We start from the raw sequence: 27,452 nt of genomic DNA on the forward strand, positions 1-27,452 counted from the left end.
CAACTGAACAACAACATATCTTGGCTCCTTCCAGTGCTGGATGCCCACCTGGTAAGCTGTTTCAATAAAGTTAGAGGAGTTCTCTTCCAATTGCAGCATGTTTGTAATCCAATCTGTTAAGAGTCCATGGGAGGTCTTCCAGGCGACATGTATCTTCTGAAACCCATGCAGTTTCAGCTTATTTTCTCGCAGATAAGACTGTATTTGAATAGTTTTATCTTGATGTTGAATAATTACTTTTTGTTGCTGTTGTCCTTTGCAATCCAGCCAACTCCTCAGAGTTAGACTGTGCCAGTTTTTTAACTTTCCTTATTTCTTCTGCAAATATCTCCAGCTTACCATTGATTTCTTGCAGCTGTTCATTAATTGGAGTCATCATAGTAGCAACTTTATCAGTTAGACGTTCCAGTGCATCTGTTGTATAAACTTCAAACATCACATCAAACGGCTTCTCTGAAACAAGAGTCAACACCATTAGCTCTCCTCCGTGTCTCTGTTTCTCTTTCTTGGCCTGTGATTTATGGCTTAATTGCTAGTAATAAAAGCTCACTGAGCAGCTAGAGTTTTTCTTCAAATTAACACCTTTCCCTTTCTTGGGTTTTGCTATTTTATGCATGCTATTTAAAGCCAAAATGTTTCTAACTCAGGGGGAGTTCAGGAGTAAAATACTCACACCGTCGCCATTTTGTTTCCAGCCAACAATGTTTTTATCAGGACCCAGTCTGTAAGCATGTATTATGATAGGAGCCATCTCCTCTTTCAATTTCAACTCATGAGTAAGCCACTGCATGAAGAATGTAGAAAGATCCAAGATTGGGGCCAGATATTCATCAAAGCAACGGGATTTAAGTTGAATTTTATGTGCAGAGGTTTCTAGTGCTGAAACTCTGGATTGAAGACATTCACTTTGCAATCTAAGGGTCTGGTAGCCATTTTGTAAGTTGGTGCTTATTTCATAAGCAGAGTACACTTTTTGTGTAACAGTATTTAGAGATATTTTAAATTCAGCAAATTGCTCTGAAAGCAGCGTAATGAGCACAGAGATGTTAGCCAGCAGCTTTTGTTCCATCCTATTAAACAATGCAATAAAACCTCATCTTGTGATTGGTGGGGTGGTGGGCTAACCGGGTTTGCTCTGTTGCCATATTGTCAATTTCCTCCTCATTCCCATCACTGGCAAGCTCTTCAGATGTCTGAAAATAAAAATCTTGGATCTGTTTAGAAGTCTTTAAAGTTGTCCCTGGCTTATCTATTTTCTTATTGCCCATAGTAGAGATAGTAATAATAATGTTTAGGTTGAGAATTTAATGGGTTTAAAGGGGCTGAGGAAGTGGAGCACTAATTCAGGCATCCATTACCATCAGTGCCAGCACCATGCCCCCCTTTCCCTTTCTTGAAGATGGGAACAACATTTGCCTGCCTCCAGTCTTCTGGTACCTCACCTGCTCCCCAAGACTTCTCCATATCATACCAAACTTTTAATGGCATAACAGTTGCAAATAAAACTACACAGAGTACAAAAATTTAAACATTGGAGATAAAATCAAAATGAAACCGAGCTTACAGATGCATTCATACTTGGTCAGATTTAAATTTAAGGATGTCAGCCAAAAATTTTGCCACAGCCTCACTAACCTCCCCCTCAGTATTGTTCAATAAATAATAACAGGGTGGCAGAATAGACAAATCTGGGGAGAAAGAAAGCTTGCAAAAGAAATCTTTACGGAGATTATGATAAAAGGAACGATCAAGCAATATAAGCTGAATTGAGTCGGGAATATTCACTCCCCAGGAACAGAGTCTGTCGCCTAAAGGGACTTGATGATATCTCCCTTGTAAAACTTTGGAGGGAAACACATTTTGTCTAGCCAGCATAAATGCCCTGCAATGACTTGGAATGGTTAAATCTGATAGATAATGGGGCATTTTGCCACAGAAAGCATAAAGACCTAAGGAAGCTGGGGAGCAAATATAAAGGTCTGTTGGTCATAGTTTCGTTTCCTCCAACTCCCACAGTCTCAATTTAATATATCTGAAGATATATGACTCATCAGAAGTAAAAAAATCCTCAACCTCTATCCCCAACTGGTTAAGTTTGGACGTAAGCACTGCTGTCCAGGATGAAATATATGGGTCTCTTTTCATACAATCAAGAAAGCTGTTAGTATCTGTTCTAAAGTGAATTTTGAGCCAGAATTTAAACACTGCAATCCAGGTTTTTGTCTCCACCAAAGACTGACCCACTTCAGGGCAGAGAGCAAAGTAGGACACACGTTTTGGCATACCAAGAATTTGTCTAAAGAATGAGGCTTGAATGCCCTCCACTTTCCTGGTAAATGCTGAGATCCATATAGGGATACCATAGAGAATTTGGGCTAGCATTTTAGTTTTGAACACCTTAATTGCTGCTGGAACTAATTGGTTGCCCCTCGCAAAGAAAAACTTTAATTTGAGCAGCCGAACATTTAGCCAAGTTGACAGAGTTGTTACAATGTGAAACTCAGCTTAATTTGTGATTAAAAGTGATCCCCAGGTATTTAAAATTCTTCCACAGCAAGAACCTGGGTCTGGCAGACCCTGCTCTGAAGCACTAACTGTTAATCACACTGACTGTCATGGGGGGGGGGGGGGGGCTGCTGGCCCCTCAAATGTGAAAATCGGCCTGGAAAGGGTCTCCTCTCCCACCCACCTTTTACTGACAGAATCAAGGTTGGAATACTGTGGTTGCCTAGCAACAGCCCTTGAGGGAATATGGAGGACTTGGAGGGACGGGCCAATAGCATGCGAAGGCAGCTTCCCCAGACTGGCCACCCATGTGGCAAGAGCAGCCTCTTCATGTGACCCGGAGGGAGGAAAAAGTGTTAGCCATAGGGCATTGCCAAGGTTTGGTAGTGTCTAATGCTGGTGTTGGTAGGTGGCTAGCCGTTGATGGCTATTACCAGGGAGGGAGGGAGGGGCAAAGTCAAAGTTTTGGCTGCCAGGCCCCATGCTGTCTATCTCCCAGGAGAAGAGAATTGTTTGAGGGCTGATGGCTCACCTCAGTAGGTAGCCAGCTGTGGAGGAGCCAAGCAAGAGAAGCAGCGACAGTAGAAGCTCTTTCTGAGCAGAGACAGGCAGTTCAGTAGGCAGCCAGACATGAAGGAGCAGCAATAGAAGTGTCTTCCTCAGGAGAGACATCCATTTTTCAGACTGGGAAGATGTGGCCAGGCCAACAGTGGGAGAGGGAAAGGAGTGGACCCAGCTAATGGAATGTGAGTACACTTAAGTGGCGGTTGATGGTCCAGTGCCAGATGCATTGAGCAGCACAGCTAATGAAAGAGCCAGAAAGTGCCAATACACTTGGACTTTTATATATATAGGATGCTGCCAGCCCACTGACTTAAAGCTAATAAATACAAGGGACCACAGTCTCTAGATCAGGGGTCCTCAACCTTTTTAAATAGGGGGCCAGTTCACTGTCCCTCAGACTGTTGGAGGGCCGGACTGCCGTTACTGTACAAGGCCGTGGGCCGTCAGTTCTCCGTCTTCTGCATCTCTCTCCCTTCCCCACACCACACACCCCGGCCTGGGAACTCACCTCACCTCGGTATCACCTCACACTCTGTCTCCGCCGCCTCAGCCCAGTGCCGGAAGTGTGCGTTGCTAACGCAAGTTTAGGTCGAACGTCACTTCCGGTCTGATTTTGCCATAACCCGGCGGGCCGCATAAACGTCCTCAGTGGGCCGCAGGTTGAGGACCCCTGCTCTAGATGATACAAACATCAAAACAGACCATGCAAATCCCAAGTATAAGTAACATGTAGGTGTGTTATATCAACTATAAGTTTATATCACAATACAGTCACAGTCCATGAATGATGAAATGCAATTCCAGTACAATGTAAGGTTCTACAGACACAGTCCCAAGCCTAGAAAAAGTCCTATACAATATATATGAGTAATTTATATGAGTGTTCTTCCACAGGAACCAATGTGACTTCTCTTGAACAAAAGATAAGCTTCCACAGTGGAGAAAAAGATCCCTGAGCTTGACTTAATATTTGAATATCAGCAGTTTCGTGTCTTCTTCAAGAACTCTGTACTTTCTCTTAGTTTCTCAGAAAACGTCTAATGGAACATAGCCTCCAGCAGTAACACAGAGCAATGCTTCACCAATATCATTGGACTTAGTAAGATGTGTTTAACTGGCTCAAGGTTGCTCAGTCAGTTTCCAGGACAGAATAGAGTTTTGAGGTCCTAGTCTAAAACACGAATCAGTGCAGCATGCTGACTTTTGTGAGGTGACTGCTGTTGAACATTAGCAAGCAGCTAAACCATGTGGTATCAAGTTGCCCCAGTGAGTCCGTCACCTCCTCCTGTCTTTTACTGACAAGCCCCAAGCCTATTGTAGGCACCTAGTAATGACTAAAGGTATCTCTTTCTTAAAAGAGGAGGCAGGATACAAATGGAATAAAATAAATAAATAAAAGCTACAGGCACCCATTTTATCATTTTGGAAGTTTTTAACCACACTTTTTATTTTTATGTAAGATTTCAGATTTTTCTGCATTGTTCAGATTAATGGAAATATCTGTCTTGTCTGTTCTTGAGTCCCCTCTCTGGATTTAAGGATTCTCAGATTTGACTGACTTTGCTGCATGATAGAACAGATCCCCCAGGGATCCCAAATGACAGAGGGAAAGCAAGCAAAGAAGGGAAAGAAAGAGGTGCCAGCTACTCATATAGAAGGTTGTGCCAGTTTCCACCAATTCATATCTTAGGACTTGGGAGAGCCCTGAGAAAAGGTGCTGATACTCAGTGCTAGGGAAGTGTGACAGAGTAGAGACCTTTTGACTTTTCAGTGAGGAGATATTCAACGATTTTGGTGAGGACAGTGCCATTGAAGTGGTATGGAAAACTTGCAATTAAGAGTCTTCAGAATGAATTTTCAAAATTAAGCATTGGGGTGAAGATGTGAATAAAGGCTACAACTAACAAAATTTAGGAAAGTGTAACCTTTATAGTGAGCTGTGGAAAGAGACATCTCCTCCCCAAAAGAGAGAATAGCAGCGGAATAGGGCAGGTACAGATCTTTGTGAGCCGCTTGCTGCAGGGACTAGGGAAAAGATTGTAGAAGCTGATGGGGCAGTGTTAGTGAGTGGAGATGAAATTGGGAGAGGGGATGGTTGATATAATGCTGGAATCCAGCACCAATACCCTTGGGGCAGGAGGGAGAGCATCAAAGCAGAAGGCAAAATGAACAGCAGAGCTAAGGCCAGGCAGACAATGCTACAAGGGTTCTTGTAGTTTGGTACAGTGAGTCAAGGCAAAACTCCACAGGCCCAAGCATAGCTTAGGGGGAGACTTTTCAGCTGATCAGGTTCAATTTGAGTTTTCTTCTTGGTTTCCTGTAAAACCAAAGAGAATTAAATGAAGGTTATGCAGGTTCAAAATGTGATTTTGGTTTTCTGTGGGATGGGTGCCAATCAAGCAATCAAAACTTAGTCCATGAAGTTAACCACATTGCATTAATTAGGTGGAAGCTGAACATCACACTACCCCTTCTGAAAAAAAGTGCAGTTCCTCTTCTTAAAAAAGGGAAAAGGTCCTCCTCCCATTCCAAAGAAGTGTGAGTTTCAGGCAAGGTTTGAGTGATCATCAACAGTGGAATAATAGTTCAGTCAGGAAAGGAAAGGTCCCCTGTGCAAGCACCAGCCGTTTCCGACTCTGGGGTGATGTTGTTTTCACAACGTTTTCATGGCAGACTTTTTACGGGGTGGTTTGCCATTGCCTTCCCCAGTCATCTACACTCCCCCCCTCGGAAGGATGGAAGGCTGAGTCAACCTTGAGCTGGCTACCTGAAAATCCAGCTACCGCTGAGGATCGAACTCAGGTCGTGAGCAGAGCTTAGGACTGCAGTACTGCAGCTTTACCACTCTGCGCCACGGGGCTCTTAGTCAAGCAGGCACCTATTGTTACTCAGTGACTTATATGACCCCTTTGCGTGTGTGTTCTTTGTTTCTGTAGCATGGTGAAGTCACTGCCATTGCCTGGAACTTTTTGAAATGAGCAGAGAAAAAAGGGAGACCAATCTGCTCAATTTCTGAGTAGCCAGGGTTTTTTTGAGCAGGAGCGCAGTTCCGGCTAGCTTGGTGTCGGGGGTGTGGCCTAATATGTAAGTGAATTCCTGCTGGTCTTTTTCTACAAAAAAGCCCGATGTGAAACGATGGTGACATCAAGGGTTTGGCCTGATATGCAAATGAGTTACCGCTGGACTTTTTCTACCAAAAAAAGCCCTGTGTGTATCTCATTTGAGATTAACACCTGATTTCTCTCTCTGTCTCAGAAGTTTCCTTTGTTTTGACTGAGCAGAGGGTCTGCAGCAGGCAGGACTTCCTTTCATCTCCCTCTGATGTTCAAAAGATTGTCATGGGTTTGCTATTAAAACCTGGTGTTTTTAAACTCAGGAGTAGAAGAATGTTAGTGTAGGAGACAACCAATGATGTCGTTTACAGTACTTAATAAATACATGGGAAGTGCAACACTGGAAGTCTATCTTTGTGTTCAGAATGTTCTATTATATGCTGCTTTGATATTGGAATTGCTTGGCAACCTTCGTTAGTGGTTACTGTGCAAATAATAAGTTATGGCGAGTCAGTTGATTCATAAATTCAACTCTGTTTGATGAACATGAACAAATCCTCAATACTGAGGCAGCATGACTCAGCCAGTCATTGCATATTTCATGAGCAGTAAAAATGATGAGCACTCAAAGACCTCACCTCCACAAGAGCAATAAATTTTAAATGCAAAGATCATATTTCTGAGGCGTAAATTATTTGACCTGTGGCTGAAACTTGACAAAGTATCTCTGAATAAATGAGTGTGTGCCACTGTTAGGAGAAATTTCACGTTGTAAGCATATCCAGTGGTAAATATGGAGCATAAGGAAATCAAAGACGGAGGGAAATCTTTCCCCCTATTCAGAAATATTAGGTGTTTCTGGATCTGACACATTTATTTGGACCCATTTCCATTTGCTTTCTGCTTAAGGGTTTGGTTGCCCAGCTGTGGCTGGCCTTTTCTGGGAATTAGCAGGCAGTGTGTGTTTTCCTGGACCTCTCAGTGGCTTTCAGTGTTATCAGTATATTATTATGATTCAAGTGGGGCCCACCATGATACTCACAGAGGGAATCTCACCACAACCCCCATGCTCTCATCCCCCCCAAACCTGGGGCCGCCTCTCCCCTTATTGCATGGTTTAAATTGTGTGGGAAGGTCACCCAGGAGCAATTGCTGCCCCCCATCATTTAAGGGGCCCACCAAACAGTTGATCAGCGAGCCCTTTTAATCGGATGGGAGGTGTGGTGGCTGCTTCTGGGTCTTCCTAGTGTGCTTTAAATTGTGTGTGAGGGGGAGGAGTGGAATGGGCTGCTGCAGCAATGGTGGTGGGGCCTACGCGGCTCCCAGCTGCCTGGCCCACCAAAGCTCCCCCCAGCAGCAGTGGAAATGGTGGGAGTGCCTGCATGGCTCCCAGCCACCCACCCCACCAGAGCTCCTCCACCTGACAGCAGCAGCGGTAAATGCATTCTGTGTGCATGCACAGGGAATGCTCTTTTACTTTGGGGGGGATTTAAATGCCCCCTGTGTAGTTTTTGTGTGTGTGGAAGATTTAAGATATTTTTGCAAACCTTGGGGGGGGGCAAGTTTGCAGAATGATCTGTTTAGCCTCCACATTCCCCCAATGAGCAGAGGGGTGATGTTGGCTATTAGATATATAGATTCTTCTGAATTGTCTTTCTTGGGTAGAATTGAGAGAGACTGTTTTTCAGTGGCTTCAGTTATTCCTGCTGAAGAAGCTGCTGCTTGGAGAATCTTCTGCCCCGTGACCTTTGTGGCAAAACAGGGTTGCATCTTGTTTCCTATGCTGCTTAACAGATATATGCAATCACTCTGAGAGACTGCACAGAGTCCAGCCATCTCATCTTTTGCCGTCCCCTTCTTCTTTTGCCTTCTGTCTTTCCCAGCATTAGGATCTTCTCCAGGGAGTGCTCCCTTCTTATTTGGTGGCCAAAGTATTTGAGCTTCAGCTTCAGCATCTGACCTCCCAGGGAACAGTCAGGGTTGATTTCCCTTAGGACTGACTGATAGGATGTTCTTGCAGTCCAAGGGACTCTCAAGATTCTTCTCCAGCATCACAGCTTAAAAACACCCATTCTTCTGTGCTCAGCCTTCCTTATGGTCCAGCTCTCACAGCTATACATTACTACTGGGAATACCATTGCTTTGACTATGTGGACTTTTGTTGGCAGGGTGATGTCTCTACTTTTTATTATATTGCCCAGGTTCGCCATAGCTGTCCTCCTAAGGAGCAAATGTCTTTTAATTTCATGGCTACAGTCACCATCTGCAGTGATCTTGGATTCCAGAAATGTGAAGTCTGTCACTACTTCCATGTCTTCCCCTTCTATTTGCCAAGGTGTGATGGGGCCAGATGCCATGACCTTAGTTTTTTTGATGTTGAGTTTCAAGCCTACTTTTGTGTTCTCCTTTCAGCCTCAACAAGAGGTTCTTTAGATCCTCCTCACTTTCTGCCATTTGAGTGGTATCATCTGCATATCTGAGGCTGTTGATGTTTTCCCGGCAACCTTAATTCCAGCTTCTGATTCATCCAGGCCAGGATTCCGCATGATGTACTCTGCATATAAATTAAGTAAGCAGGGTGGCAATATACATCCTTGTCGAACTCCTTTTCCTATTCTAAACCAGTCAGTTGTTCCCTATCTCGTTCTGACAGTTGCTTCTTTTATTTATTTATTTATGATTTGTATCCCGCCCTTCCCACAAGTGGCTCAGGGCGGCTCCCAACAATTAGTCAAACATAAAGTTAAACAAGTATTTGAATATATAAACAATTAAAACATTTTAAACTGTTAAAACCTTAAAACCTTCTTGACCCTTATGCAGGTTTCTCAGGAGACATGTGAGATGGTCTGGTACTCCCGTCTCTTTGGACTTGCCACAGTTTGTTGTGATCCACACAATCAAAGGCTTTAGCGTAGTCAATGAAACAGAAATAGCCGTTTTTCTGATACTCCCATGCTTTCTTCATAATCCATCGAATGTTGGCAATTTGATCTCCAGTTCCTCTACCTCTCCAAAACCCAGCTTGAACTTCTGGTAGTTCCCGATTGACATTCTGCTGAAGCCTAGCTTGTAGGATCTTTAACATGACCTTGCTGGCATGTGAAATGAGTGCAGTGGTGCGATAGATTGAACATTCTTTGGCATTGCCCTTCTTTGGGATTGGAATATAAACTGACCTTTTCCAATCCTGTGGCCACTGTTGTGTTTTCCAAATTTGTTGACATAACGTGTGCATCACTTTAACAGCATCATCTTCTAGCTCAACTGGGATACCGTCATCTCCGCTCACTTTGTTGTTAGTAATGCTTTCATGTTTGTAGACCCGTTTGACTTCACACTCCAGGATGTCTGGCTGAAGGTCAGCGATTTCACTGTCATGGTTGTCAAGGACATTGAGATCCTTCTTGTATAATTCTTCTGTGTATTCTTGCCACCTCTTCCTGATTTCTTCTGCTTCTATTAGGACCCTACCATTTATCATGGCCATCTTTGCAAGAAACGTTCCCTTGATTTCTCCCATTTTCTTGAAGAGATCTCTTGTCCTTCCCGTTCTATTATTTTCCTCTATTGCTTTGCATTGTTGCTTCAGGAAGGCGTCCTTATCTCTCCTTGCTGTTCTCTGAAAATCTGCATTCAGTTGGGTGAATTTTTCCTTTTCACCTTTGCCTTTCGCTTTCCTTCTTTCCTCAGTTATTTGTAAAGCCTCATCAGACAGCCACTTTGCTTTCTTGCATTTCTTTTTCTTTGGGTTTGTGCTGATTGCTGCCTTTTGTACAATGTCACGAACCTCTGTCCATAGTTCTTCAGGCACTCTGTCTATCAGCTCTAGTTCCTTAAACCTATTCTTCACCTCCACTGTATATTCATAAGGGGTATGACCAAGGTCAAACCTGAATGGCCTAATGGCTTCCCCAATTTTCTTCAGCTTAAGCCTGAATTTTGCAAAGAGTAGCTCATGATCTGAGCCGCAGTCAGCTCCAGGTCTTGTTTTTGCTGACTGTAAGGAGCTTCTCCATCTTTGATTGCAGAGTATATAATCAATCTGATTTCTGTGTTGCCCATCAGGTGATGTCCACGTGTAGAGTCACCTTTTAGGTTGTTGGAAGAGGGTGTTCGCTATGACCAGTTTGTTCTCTTGGCAAAACTCTATTAGCCTTTGCCCGACTTCATTTTGTTCTCCAAGGCCAAACTTGTCAGATGTTCCGGTTACCTTATGACTTCCTACTTTGGCATTCCAGTTCCCTATGATGAGGAGGACATCTTTTTTTGGTGTTAATTCCAGGTGTTGTAGATCTTCGTAGAACTGGTCCACTTCAGCCTCTTCTGCATCAGTGGCTGGGGCATAGACTTTGATTACTGTGATATTGAACGGTTTGCCTTGGATACGGACCGAGATCATTCTGTCATTTTTGAGATTATATCCCATTACTGCCTTCCTCACTCTCTTGTTAACTATAAAGGCCACACTATTTCTTCTACGGATCTCTTGCCCGCTATAATAGATGTAGTGATCCTGTGAGTTAAATTCACCCATTCCCGTTCATTCACTGATTCCCAAGATCTCAGTGTTCAGTCTTGCCATCTCTTGTTTGACTACATCCAGCTTACCTTGATTCATAGATCTTACATTCCACGTTCCAATGCAGTATTATTCTTTGCAGCATCGGACTGTTCACCATCAGACACATCCACAACTGAGCGTCCTTTCGGCTTTGGCACAGCTGCTTCACTCTTTCTGTGGTTACTTGGACTTGCCCTCCGCTCTTCTTCCCCGGTAGCATATTGGGCACTTTCTCACCTGAGGGGCTCATCTTCCAGTGCCATATCTTTTAGCCTTTTGTTAATGTTCATGGGGTTTTTTTTGGCAAGGATACTGGAGTGGTTTGCCATTTCCATGCTTTATTGGGCCTTAAAGCAATACTTGTGGCTTCGTTAATACAAAACAGCATGTGCACTTCTGCACTGCCAGTATATTGTCACTGCTAAACAATTATATATGCAGATTTATGATACAAAAACAACAACACAGCTATCTATAGATGAAACACTAACACCATTGTGAGTGGATATAAAATAACGAATGCCAACATTGTTGAGGTAATTTTTTTAAAAAACACCTATCCTGATGCCATAGAAAAAAGAGTTTCAGAGTGAAACTTATTTTCGATAAAACAGCTTTTAAACTATCAGTTTTCTATATGTCCACACACTTTACAAATATTATTTTTAGTTAACTTGTTCTATTTTACATTTGTTTAGAATGTCTCTATTTTACCAGCCATATAAAATGGATATATGTTTATAAGTGTACCATAAGCTATACATTCTTGAAGTACCACAGGCAAAATATTTGTCTTCTGTTTAACTTCTCTAAGTTTTGTTTCTTATGACTGTCCAGATTTATGTTGATGTTACTGACAGACCAGTCATAATCTATTTCAGCTTCAGACTATTTCAGAGTGCTAACAGAATTGACTTGATTTCAAGTGCTTTATTTTTAAAAAATGGTATACATTTTCCCTAAAGTGATATTTTACAAGATACTTTAGCAGTTTTACAAAGTAAGTCCACTCCTTATTACATAATATGGCAATGAAAACAATTTCTTGGAAGTGATTTCTTCCTCAAAAATATTTGAAAAAAGGAATCCAACCATACTGAGTTAATAATTGTTAAAAAAGGGTCATAAATGATGTAAGCGAATTTCCTATTCAACTGTGCACTTTATCAGAAGCAATCCTAAGAAGAGTTGCACCCTTCTAAACCCATTGATTCAAGATTGTTTAGGATTACACATGCTTGTTTTGTTGTTTGTACCTTTGTTTGTAAGCGAATGCATGCAGTAAGGGCTCTAGGAATTTTAGGGCAAATCAGGTACTGACTTGTTCATCTCACCTATCTTTTCAATCTAGACCAGGGATGTCAAATATGCAGTTTGGGGGCCAAAGCAGGCCCCTGGAGGTCTCCTATCAGGCCCCGAGCAACTGGCTGTCATCTGCTTCCTTCTCCCTCTCTCTTGCTTCCTGCTGCATCACAGCTTGTTTTGCAAGGCTTGCTCAATTGCACAGGAGCTACATAGCAAAACCTCTATTTTCTCCATTGGCTGAGGCTCCTCCCTTGAGAAGGAAAGAGGGGAGGCAGATCTTTCTTTGCCAGAGCTACTGAGCCAAGCCCCTCTTCCTTCTATTGGCTGAGGCTCCCTCCCAGTCTCCTGGGGAAGGAAGGAAAGAGCCATAGTTTCCTTTGCCCAGTTCCGTGGATCTCATGGGAGAAATACAAAGAAAACAGCTTTAAGACCAATGAGTGTTAATGTTTTAAACATGTTCTGAGTTTTTAAATATATATATTTATTTGGGTTTGTCTGTGCTCTTTATATAAAATTTATATCTCTGCTACCTTATCTTAAATAGGCATACACATGGCTGGGCCCAACAAGGTCTCATCTATGTCAGATCTGGCCCTCATAACAAATGAGTTTGACACCCCTGATCTAGACGATCAGTTGAGAAAAACCTTTACCCTCAGCCCTTCCCTCAGCTGTCCTTGAGGGGAGATACAGGAAGATACCTTTTGATCAAAAACTTTTCAAATATGATTTAGTAGAAGTTGAAACTATTGAACATACGAATCTTCATCGTGGTTTCTGTGCAGTCCCACATATGGGTAATCCGCAGGATCGAGCCCATCTCGGAGAATTCAAAGCAATCCTTAAGCGTTATTTTTGGCGCGCCTTTCCCCTCGTCCCGGGGAGGGGGCAGCGACTGCGCATGCCCAGACGAGGGGGAGGTGGCCAGCCCACTCAGTTTCTTCCCGCCACCGGGTAGGTGTATAAAATGCAATGATGTGAAAGTCCAGCAGCGGGGAAGGCTGGGTGGGTATGTGTGACTGCACAGATGACCACTCGAAGATCATCAGTTACAGGTAAGAAACCTGTCCAGCTTCATCGTGGTCTCTGTGCAGTCCCACATATGGGTGACTGGCAAGCTACCTTGCAGGAGGCGGGTGCTGGATCTGTAAAGAAGGTCTGCAAGTTAGAGTAGAATAAGCAGAATAAATTTGTACTCACAAAGGCCGCAGATGACTTCAGTCGAAGATTGATCTCAGCACAGCCTGCCCAAAGGATGTGTCACGCCGGGCACGAACGTCGAGAGCGTAGTGCGAGGCGAAGGTAGATGGGGATGACCAGACCGCAGCAGCGCAAATGTCCTCTATCGGAACGCCCTTACAGAAGGCTGTTGAGGTTGCGACCGCTCTGGTGGAGTGAGCTCGCAAGTGCTCAGGTACGGGCTGCTTAGCCAGTTCATAGCATAAAGATATAGTGGAGGAAATCCACTTGGAGAATCTTTGAGTCGAGATTCTGGCACCCTGATTATGGGTAGCATAAGAGACAAAGAGTCTATTGTCCTGTCGGAACTGCTTAGTCCTTTCGATGTAGAAGGCCAGAGCTCTACGTACATCTAGGTGATGCAGGGTGCGCTGGGCTGTGTCTGTAGGGTTTTGAAAAAACGCAGGTAAGACGGAAGGTTTCCCAAGATGGAAAGGCGATACGACCTTAGGCAAGAAGGCGGGATCAGGGCGCAGCACCACCTTGTTATGGTGGAAAATAGTATACGGAGGGTCCGACCTGAAAGCCCAGATGTCGCTTGCTCGTTTGCCAGTAGTGATGGCTACTAGAAGGGCAGTCTTCCACGTCAAAAGTTGTAAGGAGATGGAAGCCATAGGTTCAAATGGTGGTTTCATCAACTGACTGAGGACCAAAGATAGGCTCCAAGCAGGTTGTATTTTGCGAATTGGAGGGTGAAGGTGAAGGATTCCCTTCAGGAAGGCCTTAGTGACGGAGTGCGAGAAAACAGTGGAGCCATCAATGTATGGATGGAATGCAGAGATAGCTGCCAGGTGCACTTTCAGAGAGGAGTGAGAGAGACCAGCCTTGGAGAGAGTCAGGGTGTAAGTTAAAATCTGATTGATATTGGCTGACTCAGGTCGAAAGGAATGTAATTCCGCATACTTAGAGAAACGTTTCCATTTAAGGTTATAGGCTTTCCTGGTAGCCGGTTTCCTAGCATTGAGGATGATATGACGGACTTCTGGTGTGAGAGTTAGGAATTGATTCTCCATGCTGTAAGGCGGAGGAGAGTAGGGTTGTGATGAAGAACCCTGCCCCTCTGCTGAGAGAGGAGGTCCTGAGTTTGCGGGAAGCGGTGAAAGAGACCGTGAGACAGCAGGAGGAGAGTGGTAAACCACGGTTGACGTGGCCACAAGGAGTCACTAAGATGCAATTGGCACTGTCCGTCATGATTTTCTGCAATACTCTCGTAATGAGAGGAATTGGTGGAAACATGTACAGCATTGGGCCGCTCCAGGATTGCAGGAAGGGGAAACGGTTGGCCGCGGGTGAAGAAGTGTGGGCAGTGAGTGTTCTCTTGCGTTGCAAAGGCATCTATGTCCGGCATACCGAACCTCTGAAACACGGGAAGGAGATAACTGCGGTTGATGGACCACTCGTGATCGTTGATGGGATGTCGACTTAGAGTGTCCGCCTGAGCATTTTGGACTCCGGGTAGATGCACTGCAGATAGGAAAATGCCCTGGGCAATGCTCCAGTGCCATAGGCTCAAAGCTCTCTTGCACAGTCTGATGGAAGCAGTGCCCCCCTGTCGGTTTATGTAGAAGACAGTTGCAACGTTGTCCGATGCGACTTGGACATGCTTGTTGTGAAGTGATGGAAGAAAGGACCTGAGAGCCCTGTGGACTGCCATCAACTCCAGACAATTTATGTGAAGGGAGCGTTCGTATTCTGTCCATTGGCCTTGTACGGTGAGCTGTCCTAAGTGGGCTCCCCATCCCCACTTTGAAGCGTCCGTGGTGACAATCACCGAGGGAGGAGTCCGAGTAAAGGACATTCCCTTGAGAAGGTGATGGCGCACAGTCCACCATTTGAGAGACGGAATGATGTGAGCCGGGACAGTGAGCACAGTGAGCTGATGTTGACGCTGAGGATGAAAGGTCCTCACGAACCAAAGCTGAAGAGGGCGCATATGTAGTTTGGCAAACAGGAGCACAGAGGTGGTGGCGGCCATGAGGCCTAGCATCCTCTGAAAGGTGAAAGCTGTCTGGGAACGATGTAGGACAATGTCTCTGGCCAGAGACATGATGTGTTGTGCTCTGTCTGCTGGTAGATATGCCTTGCATGACAGAGTCGAAAGATGAGCCCCTATAAATTGAATGGATTGAGTAGGTGTTAGGTTCGATTTGGAGGTGTTGACTTGAAGGCCCAGAGTGGCCAAGAGGGACAGTGTCGTGGAGACATCGGACTGGAGCTGTTCCTTGGAATGGGAGACGACCAGCCAGTCGATCCTGGATTACCCATATGTGTGACTGCACAGATGACCACTCGAAGATCATCAGTTACAGGTAAGAAACCTGTCCTTCTCAGGTGCCCATGGTATAAGTTGGTTTGAGACAAATATATTTTACCCTTGGTAAAGGAAATGCCTGGCTCGATGGACTTATTATGTAAATTACTTGCTATCAGATGAAAATTAGGTTATAACCAAACATGTAGCTAAAGTCTGTACAGCTTGTTGCTGTTTCTGAAAAGAAAAGTCTGTTTAATTTTTTTAAGTCTTTAGCCCATGGTTTTATATCCCATATTTTAACAAACTTGTTTATGTTGGTTTTGTACGATGTACAATGTAGTTATCAATCTGCTGGTGCCACAATAAAGAAAGAAAGAATAATTTTAGGTCTTAATTTACACTGTACCCATGTGCTTTGATCCAGGGATTCTTTTTATGCATACACAGAGGTCTTTTCCTGATTTGAATCTCTCCCCACTCACTTGGGTTAGCTCTGGATGTGTGCGTCTCCTAATATATTTGCATTGCAATGACAGAGTAGAAGCGTCAATGGGGAATTACATGCTGTGTGAAAATATCATATTTCAGGCTGTTTTTAGTTCTCAGAATATATGAGTGAGCCATGAAGCCGTCTGAAGTAGGTCTAGTCAGAAGTGGTACCATTTTATTCAGCCAGGCTTACTTCCAGGAAAGTGCTCTTAGAATTGCAGCCTTTTGTACATGGTAAAAAGATGGTTATTTCCGGTGACAATTTCCAAATGCAGTACTTGGAGAGTTCCAACCTTTTCTCTGTCTGATTGCTTTCCCCATAAGATTGCCTCTTATGTTTATTTGATAGCTATAATTTAAAATTCGGAATCATTCAAAATATAGTAAGTAGAAGAAGAGTTGCAGATTTATACCCCGCCCTTCTCTCTGAATCAGAGACTCAGAGCGGCTTACAATCTTCTATATCTTCTCCTGCCACAACAGACAGCCTGTGAGGTGGGTGGGGCTGAGAGGGCTCTCACAGCAGCTGCCCTTTCAAGGACAACCCCTTCCGGAGCTATGGCTAACCCAAGGCCATTCCAGTAAGTGCAAGTGGAAGACTGGGGAATCAAACCCGGTTCTCCCAGATAAGAGTCCACACACTTAACCACTACATCAAACTGACTCTCTTTTTTACTCTATAATAGTTATGCAAATTAAATAATGCATACAAATTTGGTTATTTCATTGAATGTGTGTAATAAAATTTAACCATTCTGTTTGTGTAATTTGGTCTTAGAGTAAAAATTTGAGTTTGCTGAACATATGAAGCTTACTTTTCTTATAAATAGCAGTAGTCTGTTGGTGATAATTCTTAGTTCTTTCCCATAAGAATATTTTCATTAAGATTTTGGCAGGATGCTCCATGTCAGAGTAAATTGTGGCATGTTGATTTTTGTAGATGTTTCTTGCAGTGGTTGCATATGTTTCCCCTTCGATTTTTTTCTGAGGTGAGATGATCAAATGTGAAATGAGTTTGAGTGTACGACTATCAGTGATTTGTGCTGTTCTGTTCTAAGTATGGGCTGAGACTGACTTCTTTTTTGGCACTTTTGGTAGCAAATGAGTCAATAGTGGTGTGGCAAATATGACCTCACTGGAAAACTGGTTGTCATGAGGGGTTTGCATACACAAAAAAATCAGTATTTTTCAGTTTGGGGTATATTGAACCCTAAAAATATTGGTAATTTCCTGATATTCCAAAATCCCAATGTCATTATAATTTTAGATAGATCCAGGTAGGCAGCCGTGTTGGTTTGAAGTAGTAGAATAAAACAGGTCTTAATTGCACCTTTAAGACCAACTTTGTTTTATTCAGAACGTAAGCTTTTGTGTGCTCTAAGCACACTTCATCAGACGAGGGATCCAGCACAGTGAGCAGAGCCACACATAGCTGGTAGGCAGTAGCTCAGAATGCAAAATGGTACAGATTTAAGATCCAGTGACAGAATAGTAAAATTATCTGATAGGCAGGGGTTAGTATTTGGGATTGTTGAATTTTTTTCGGTATCATTATAATCAATGGCTATATGCTATAATGGAGAATCAATCTGAGGTTATCTGGGGCTTGGGGTGGGTTGTTTTTTGTAGGGAGAGGCACCAAGTTTGCTGCATAGCTGCTGGTGCCTCTCTTTGAAAAGCATACCAAGTTTCAAAAAGAAAGTGTCCCCATCCTCCATGGTTTCCAACGGAGAAAAAAGGCATTTAAAGGGACACAGTTCCTTTAAATAACTTCTCCAGGCCACAGTGTGACTGCACTGTGGCGAGTGACCTGTGAAGACATCCCTTTAAATGCCTTCAGAGTTCACTCGCCATGGCACAGAGTTGCATCACTGCTCTCTGCCAGTGGGCTCAGGGTGAGTCACAACCAAAGAATATTCAGTTCATTACTGTCATTCTAATTATATTAAAATCAATTACCAGAAGTCAAAAGTCTTAGTCTTTGCCAATAAACCCAGAACATACCATTGGTGAATCAACTCTGTAGACATTGAACAGGTTTGCTGTTTTAAATATTTGGAAGTAGTTTTTCAATGCTCTGGCTCCAGAAAGGCGCATGAGGATCATGCCATAATGAATGTGACTAAAAGCCCGGGGGCAATGGAGAAATTTTTCTGGAACTCAGGGGGACAGAATGTAGCTGTGGCAGTTAAGATCTTTAAGGTTATATCTCTCGCCCCTTTGAGTATACCCAGCAAACTGGGTACTCATTTTACCAACCTCAGAAGGATGGAAGGCTGAGTCAACCTTGAGCCGGCTGCCTGAACCCAGCTTCCTCCGGGATCTAACTCAGGTCGTGAGCAGACAGCTTGGACTGCAGTACTGCAGCTTTACCACTCTACGCCACAAGATTGGAAGACAGCAAGTGCTACCCCAATCTTTAAAAAAGGGAAGAAGGATGAACCAGGAAACTACAGACTACTTAGTCTGACTTCTGTTGCTGGAAAGATATTTGAGCATCTGTGAGCATCTGAAGGATAACTTAGTGATTTGAGGATGTCAGCATGGATTTTGTCTCCAACAGGTCTTGCCAGACCAACCTGGTTTCCTTCTTTAATCAAGTAACAAGTTTACTGGATTGTGGGAATGCTTTTGATGTGGTTTACCTGGATTTCAGTAAAGCTTTCGCTATGGTTCTCCATGACATTCTCATGGACAAACTGGAAGAGTGTGGACTGGACTATAGGACAGTTCAGTGGATGAAGGGGGGGAAAGACTGATCATAACATTTGCTGATGATATCAGATTGGGAGTAGAAAACACCCAGGAGGATGGACTTAAAATTCAACAAGATTTGAATAATCTGGAGAACTGGGCGGTTGTGAACAAGATATAATTCAATGAAGATAAGTGCAAAGTCTTACATCTGGGCCACAAAAATATTAAGCACAAATACTGGATGTGGGATGCACTTTTGAGAAGTAGTGTGCGAGAACGCCATTTTGGGGTACTAGTGGACTGTAAAGTAAATATGAGCAGTCAGTGTGATGCCATGGCAAAAAAGGCAAATTCATTCCTGGGTTGTATCAAAAGGGCTATAGCATCAAAATCACAGGAGATCATAGCTCTGCTGTATACTGCCTTGGTCAGGTTACATCTGGAATACAGTGTGCAGTTCTGGAGGCCTCACTTCAAAAAAAGATTTGGATGAAATCGAGCAGGTGCAAAAGAGAGCAACGAGGATAATCAAGGGCCTGGAGGAAGAACCTTATGAGGAAAGACTGAGAGCCTTCAGAATGTTCAGTCTGGAGAAGAGGAGATTGAGGGGGGACATGATTGCTCTCTTTAAATATTTGAAAGGCTGTCATTTAGAGGAGGGCAAGGAGCTGTTCCATTTGGCAGCCGAGGATAGGACCCGAAGCAATGGGCTCAAATTACAAGCTGAAGAGAACCTGTCAGGCGATGGAGACTCAAGGCAGTATTCATTGAAACAATGTTTACTTTATTGGAAACTCATAGCTGGATACAAAAGTTGAGACTAATACCGGGGAATGGGTGTCTCTTAGTCTTATGGAATTCTACATCAAAACGATATCTAAACAAAACCACTATTCTCAAAACAACAGGGAGTGAAGGTGCAGTACTTTGTTGATGAAATTCATAAACACTCCGGGGGCCCCCTGTAACCCAAATGACATCACTAAGTACTCGAATTGTCCCAGAGGGGTGTTGAACGCTGTCTTCCATTCGTCTCCTTCTTTAATTCTGACTTGGAAGTAAGCGTCCCTCAGATCTAACTTTGTGAAGATGCACCCTTCTGATACTGTGCTTAACAAGTCTTTAATCAGGGGGATGGGGTAGGCGTTTGACATGGATATGGCATTTATCCCACGAAAATCTGTGCAAAGTCTAAGCCCCCCATCCTTCTTCTTTCTGTAAAGTACTGGGGCCACGTGCGGCGCCGTAGCTGGCCGGATGAACCCCTTGTTTAAGTTTTTATCCAGGAACTTTCTCAGTTCAGCCTTCTCTGCCCATCCCATTGAATACAGTTTCGCTTTGGGTAATTCTTGCCCCGGTATGAGTTCAATAGCACAGTCTGTGCTTCTGTGTGGGGGGAGCTCGTCCGCCTCTTTCTCACTAAACATTTTACGTAAGTCCCGATACTCTTGTTGGATGGATCGCACTTCTTCTATGGTTAAGCTGCTGTGGCACAGAGGCAGGAGCGGCCCGGCTAGAACGCCGAGGACGAGCTGTGGGCGTCGGCCGAGAGCAACGACGAGCGGAGGCGAGGAGACGACGGCGAGGCTGGGCGAGAGAAGAACGCGGAGGTTCGTCCCTAGGGCGTTTTCGATCTTCGCCTTCATTCCCCTTGCCTGTTCCGGGGCTTTGGACGTCCTGACTCTCGCCCCCTCGCTTCCCCGTGCTCTTTACTCCTGCTCCCTTCACCTTCGCTCGCCTTCCCCTCCATTGCCCCACTCCCACCGGCGGACGTGGTCTGAAGCGGCGGATCCAACGACTTGGCTATTCCCCAGCGGAGAGGCCCTGTGCGGGGCCCAGGGGGAACCCAAGAGCCTGCCGGCCACGAGAAACTCGAGGAAAGGAATATGCTCAACTACCGACTGCGTTGGTATTTGCACTCTGCCAACATTCTATCAACCGCACCTTACCAACTGCACTTATTAACTGCACTGACTTCTGCACTTTATCAACACCTAAGACTGAATACGATTTTAACTCCTACAACCCATAGACAATATATACTGCCACCCCCAAGGACTAGAACTTGAGCTAAATGACTGCTAGCTGCTAATGGAATTTTACTAAAGATATTTATTAATTAATTTATTGGATTTTAGCCAAATAATTAGTGTCTGATTTCTATAATATATTTATATATATTAATTTATATGTATTTATATTTATAATTTTAGCACATCAATTAGTAGGGGGGAGGGAAGGTTTGTTTATTAATGGTGCTGAAATTGATCAATTTAATATTATACTAATTAATTGGAAGGAAATTGAGTGGATTACTAAATTAATTATTTATGATAATTGGTTAACTAGCAGCAAGCATTGGAAGAACAGATAGGGGAGGATAGACTGAAAGCCAGGTGAGGATAACTGAGAATAACTGTGAGGAGTATACTGCGAGGCCACTCCAAGTGAGTGTAGATGTTGGCCCAGGGGATTCCAGTGCTCCTGGGGAGGGGAAGATATGACGGTGGGAATAGACAATTATATAAGGGAAGGAGACAGAGACAAATCAGTGCTCGGCCACCTTCCAGTCTATTACCCATCCCAACGGTGGCAGGTAGTGGGCCTAAGAGGAAATGCTCGTCTCCGTCACTGGTGTTATGCAACGCCAGGTCCATTAATAATAAGACCTCGACCCTTAAGGAGTTTTTGCTCCGGCAGGACGTGGACCTGGCTTGCGTGACCGAGACCTGGGTGCGGGACGGAGAGACAGTAGCTCTCTCCCAGATGACCCCCCCCGGCTACTCGGTCTTTCACCAGTCACGGAGTAACGGGCGGGGGGGAGGAGTGGCATTATTCATACGGGAGGCTTACTCCTTTCGGGCTCTCCCGGTCCCAAAGATCGATGGCATTGAGTGTGTCGGTCTGTGGTGGGATGTTGGAGGGGGGTTGGCGATCTGGCTGGTGTACCGTCCGCCTAACGCACCAGCCAGCGCCTTACCATCACTATTGGAGGCAGTGGCGGGCTGGGCATTGGAGAGCCCAGGGCTTATAGTCCTTGGTGACTTTAATGTCCATGCCGATGACACGGCCTCCACTCAGGCGATGGACCTAGTGTCTTCCATGGCGACACTAGGACTCTCTCAACTTGTCACAACACCCACGCATCAGGCCGGGCACACACTGGACTTGATCTTTGCGTCTGGGATTTTGGTGAACGATATCGCAGATGAAGCGGTCCCATGGTCGGATCACCTAGCCCTTAAGGCCCGTATGGAGATGCCGCCCCAACCCTGTATGGGCGGAGAGCCTATTTTGGCTCGCCCTCGGGGCCTGATGGACCCGGAACGGTTCCAAATGGCCCTGAGGGATCCCTGGCCCACTGGCGATTCCCTCGATGACCTGGTGGAAGTCTGGCAAGATCAGCTATCCGGGGCCATCGACGAAATCGCACCCCGGCGTCCTCTGCGCCCTCGTATGAAGCTGGCTCCATGGTACACCTTGGAGTTACGCCAGCTGAAGCAAGGGCTCAGACGACTAGAGAGGCGGTGGAGGCATACTCGGGACGAAGTGACGAGAACATCCTATAGAACGTTTATGAAGTCATATGAGATGGCAGTCAAGACTGCAAAGAAACAATACTTTGCAGCCAAGATTGCATCTGCAAATTCGCGCCCAGCACAATTATTTAGGGTAATTGGAGACCTTATAACACTGCCACAAGGCAAACCAAACGTTAGAGAATTGGAGATAGGCTGTGAGGCATTTGCGAAATATTTTGCAGATAAAATCTCGTCACTCCGCCAAGACCTACCTATCACATTAGATACAGTAAGTCAGACTGAGGCTCCGCGCCTGTCTTTGGATTTATCGCTGGACCACTTCGACCCACTCAGCCTGGAAGAAGTTGATGGAATTCTCTCCGCTGCTCGCCCAACAACATGCGATCTGGACCCTTGCCCCTCCTGGCTGATTAAATCTTGCCAGAGGGAGCTTAGATGTCCTTTACGGGACATCATAAATAGATCCCTCCTAGAGGGGCGTTTTCCAACGCCGCTGAAAGAGGCCTTGGTCCGCCCCCTCTTGAAAAAACCAACAGCAGACCCGGCCGAATTGGCGAACTACCGACCGGTGTCTAATTTACCATTCCTAGGTAAAATTATCGAGAGGGCAGTGGCGCTGCAGCTACAGAGATTTCTAGATGACGCTTCTGTCCTAGACCCGTGCCAGTCTGGCTTCCGACCGGGCCACGGGACGGAGACGGTCTTGGTCGCCTTGGCAGATGATCTCCAACGGCAACTGGATCGAGGCGGTGTAGCAGTGCTGATGTTATTAGATCTGTCGGCTGCATTTGACACGGTCGACCATCGGCTACTGATCCACCGCCTCGCCGACATTGGGGTTAAGGGGTCTGCTTTACAATGGCTCTCCTCTTTCCTCATGGGTCGGGGACAAAGGGTGGCGATCGGGGGTGAACGATCCCAGAGGCGCACACTAGACTGTGGGGTGCCTCAGGGAGCAGTCCTCTCCCCGATGTTATTTAACATCTATATGCGCCCCCTTGCCCAGATTGCCAGGAGGTTTGGGCTGGGTTGCCATCAATATGCAGATGACACCCAGCTCTATCTGCTAATGGACGGCCGGCCCGCCTCCCCCCCGGAAGACCTGGACCGGGCGTTACAGGCTATTGCAACGTGGCTTAGGCTGAGTGGGCTGAAGTTGAATCCGGCAAAGACAGAGGTTCTCTGTGTGGGTCGCGGCGCTCCAGGGGGGGAAATATCTCTCCCGACCTTCGATGGTGTGCAGCTAAAGGCGGCGCAGCAGGTGAAGAGTCTGGGTGTCTTGCTGGAGCCTTCATTATCAATGGAGGCCCAGATAACAGCAACTGCCAAGTCAGCATTCTTCCATCTGAGGCGGGCAAAGCAGTTGGCCCCTTTTCTGGAGCGTCGGGACCTAGCAACGGTGATCCATGCGACGGTCACCTCACGATTGGACTACTGTAACGCCCTCTACATGGGGCTGCCTCTGTGCCGGACCCGGAAGTTGCAACTAGTGCAGAACGCGGCGGCCAGGCTACTGCTCGGTCTCCCAAGATGGGAGCACGTACGGCCGGGGCTACGCGAACTGCACTGGTTGCCGATTGTATACCGGGTCCAGTACAAAGTGCTGGTTATCACCTTTAAAGCCCTATATGGCCGAGGACCAGCCTACCTGAAGGACCGTCTCTCCCCGTATGAACCCCAGAGAGCACTGAGGTCAATAGGAAAGAACAGACTGACTACCCCTGGGCCAAGACAAATTAAACTACAGAATACCCGCTCTCGGGCCTTCTCGGCCGCAGCCCCACATCTCTGGAACCAACTCCCAGAGGAGGTGCGGGCCCTGCGGAACCTTGCTCAGTTCCGCAGGGCCTGCAAGACCACCCTTTTTAAATTAGCTTTTATGAATGATTGAAGTATAAATCAACAACGAAGAAAATCCGCCATCAGTACTAATCAGATAGCGTCAATGATAGTATTATACTTGTTTTAGTTAATTGATTTAATGGGTTTTAAGGTTAATTAATGCTTAATTTTAATGTTTATAACGTAACTGTTCATAATGTAACTGTTTTATTGCTTGGTGCACCATTGGTCACCGCACTGTTAGCCGCCCTGAGCCTGCTTCGGCAGGGGAGGGCGGGGTACAAATAAAATTTATTATATTATTATTATTATTATAAGCATAGTCTCTCATTCTGAGGGGGAGGCGAGGGGCCCCATTTTACCGACCAGTGGTGGTGGGTGCATTTTTTGCTGTCAAAGTCTATGGTTTGCTCGGCCCACTGGATGTTTGGTTGATGTCTCTCCAACCATCCCACCCCCACTACTACATCGAAGGATGAGGAGGGGGCAATTACAAACACTTCCATGTCCCAGTGCTCTTTAATTCCTACTGGGAAGAATTGGGTTTCTTCTACACACGGCTCCCCCTTCATCACTGCCCCGTCCATCTGCTCAAATTGTAGCGGGTGGGGTAGGGGTGTTCTGGCTAACCCTAGTGCTTCTACTAACCTTGGGGTGATGATCTCCCTAGTGCACCCCAAGTCGATTAGCGCTCGGGTGTGCATAAAACGTTTGGAATTGGGATTTAATAAAGTCAAAGGGACTAGAAATAGTTCTCCGGATATTCTCACCGGCAGTGGTGCCGGTGTGGCGTCGACCTGCCTTTCGGCACCGCTTAGGGCAGGTCGTGCTCATTTCCCAATGGCTCCATCTTGCCTCCAGACTCGTTCCCCTTGGTAAAATCCTCGTCAAGCACTGCCAACAGTGCGGTGTTGCCCCGACTGGGTTTCTTTGGTCTTCCCGGTGTCTTCTTCGCTTTGGGACCTGTAGTCTTAGGTGCAGGGGGGGGGCTCAAGGTTTCTCGGGGCATTCCCCGACTAGGTGCCCTGGGTCGCCACATCAATAGCATCTGCGGGTGGCGGACCCCTTTGCGGAGCTGCTCGGGGGGGGGGGTAGGATTTTTGGGCTCAGTCTTTGCCCCTGACCGAGCCTCACGTCACCCTCTGCTCCCTTCTCGCTGTCATTGCAGAGCCGCCCGATCCATATTGGTTTCCACTTCACCCGCTAGTTGGACCCACCCCACCAGTGTAGTTGGTTGTGCCTGGTGGAGGGCCCGATCCAGGAGAGCGGATCTGAGGCCACTCTGGTAGGCCTCGATCTTCATCATTTCGTTCCATCCTCTCACCCGGGCACAGTGGATCTGGAACTCCGCTGTGTATTCTCTCACTGAGTGGGCCCCTTGCTTCAGGTCTTTCAGCATGTTGAGGGCCCAAGCCTCTCGGAGGGGATCCTCGTACTGGCACAGCATGGCTTGTAAGAAGGCGTGCACGCTCCCCAATTCCGGACCTCTCGACTCGTATAGACTCATGTACCATCTCCGGGCTGCTCCTGTGAGTTTCGATCCTAGGTAGTCCACTCTCCTCGGTTCATCGGGGAAAGTTTACCCGCAGTAGTGCATATAGCTAGTCGCCTGGATGGTGAAGTATTCCACTTCTTCTGGGTCCCCGTCGAACTTGAGATCGAGTTCACAGGGTTTTCCTGGCTCTCGAGGTGCCGGACCTCCGGGAGGGGGTGCCGGTGGTGCCGGGGCTCCTCCGCTGCTGCCTCTGCTGGGGTTCGCCAGAGGTGGTGGCGTGGGCAGTCCCGATCCTTGGGGTTGCCGGCGTTCCATCCCCACAGGGACTGCAGGCAGTCGATCTGCCTCCCCACTTCCCGGGCGATGGCCTGGGTATTACTCTGGATCTCGCTTCGGAGGTCCCTGGCCAGCCTTTTCATCTGGGTTTTCACTTTCTCCAAGATTTTCTCCTCCAAGCGGGCTGCTTCATCTTCTTTCCCCGGGCCTCCGGCTCCGTCTTCCTCATCCTCCGAGTCGGGCAGGCTCACGCGTGACACATCGATCTCTTCTCCTGGCTCTCCCACCGGTGGCCTGGTGAGGAGGGTCTCTTGTTGAGCCAGGGCTGCGTCTATCAGTGTGGTAGAGGTCCTCGGCTTCCACTGCTGCGGGCTGATGAGCAGGGTTTGGATGTAGGAAGGGGATTCGATTCCCGTGGCGTGCCTATGTCCAAGGACGTGCCACGGGGGAGTTTTCGGTTCCCCTGGAGGTTCTCCATTATCCGGAACTTTTTCAGCCATTCGACTTCAAAGTGGCCGATTCAGATAAACCCCTTTTCAAGGATTAGTCTCAAAATGTCAGGCGATGGAGACTCAAGGCAGTATTCATTGAAACAATGTATACTTTATTGGAAACTCATAGCTGGATACAAAAGTTGAGACTAATACCGAGGAATGGGTGTCTCTTAGTCTTATGGAATTCTACATCAAAGCGATATCTAAACAAAACCACTATTCTCAAAACAACAGGGAGTGAAGGTGCAAACTTTCACACGAGAGCTTCCGCTTATCTCTTTGCCTCTGGGAAGATGCTGGCCGACTGCGGTATCTACTAACGGTCGCATTCCTTTGCTCTTTTTACAACTTAAAACAAAGTTAACACTTCAAACGTCCCCTCTTTGATATGCATGCTAGCTACAGTATAACAAAAGGCTGTGGGTTAGTATGGAGAGTCCATTTGGTTAGTATTTTATAATTTCAGCATGATAGAATTACAGAGTCTGACAGTACCGGCTGGATATTAGGGGGGGTGGGAATTGTTTACGGTGAGAGTAGTTTAGAGATGGAACCAGCTGCCTAGGAAGGTGATGGGCTCCTCTTCATTGGCAGTCTTCAAAATGCAGCTGGATGATTATTTGTTGGAGATGCTTTTAGGATCGTCCTTCATGGAACAGGGGGTTGGACTAGATGTTCTGTATGGCGCCTTCCAACTCCTATGATTCTATGATTTAAATCTGATGATTGGAGCAATGAATACACAAGATGAAAAATGCCTGAGGCTTTCCGATAAATCTGATACCTTTAAAAGAAAAATTGGGGGTGGGGGAGACTATTTTTTTAAAAAACAAACAAACCGAATGATAAAAGGAATGTCTGTAGCTTTAATACATGGAAGCTCCTCAGGTTGCTAGGTAACCAAAGCACTCCAGGGTTGATTTTCCACAGTGAAAGACAGTTGGAGAAGGCAGGGTCCTTTCCCAGGGTTGTTTTGGCCTCATTTGTCCAGAAATCAATGGGGCCAGACTTTGCTAGGATTGCCAGCTTTGGATTGGGAAACCCTTGGAGATTTTTGGGTGGAATGTGAGTAGGGCAGGGTTTGGGGAGGGAAAAGGCTTCAGCCAGATATAATGCCATAGAGTCCACCCTCC

At 45.9% G+C, this 27,452-nt stretch overlaps 1 protein-coding gene across 4 annotated transcripts in view; it reads left to right on the top strand.

The window, feature by feature from the left end:
- Nucleotides 1-27,452, top strand: part of LOC132581593 (protoheme IX farnesyltransferase, mitochondrial) — a 232,807-nt gene that overhangs the window by 40,374 nt on the left and 164,981 nt on the right. The window lies entirely within an intron of this gene.

Source organism: Heteronotia binoei, chromosome 13, assembly GCF_032191835.1.
Source record: "Heteronotia binoei isolate CCM8104 ecotype False Entrance Well chromosome 13, APGP_CSIRO_Hbin_v1, whole genome shotgun sequence".
NCBI lineage: Eukaryota > Metazoa > Chordata > Lepidosauria > Squamata > Gekkonidae > Heteronotia > Heteronotia binoei.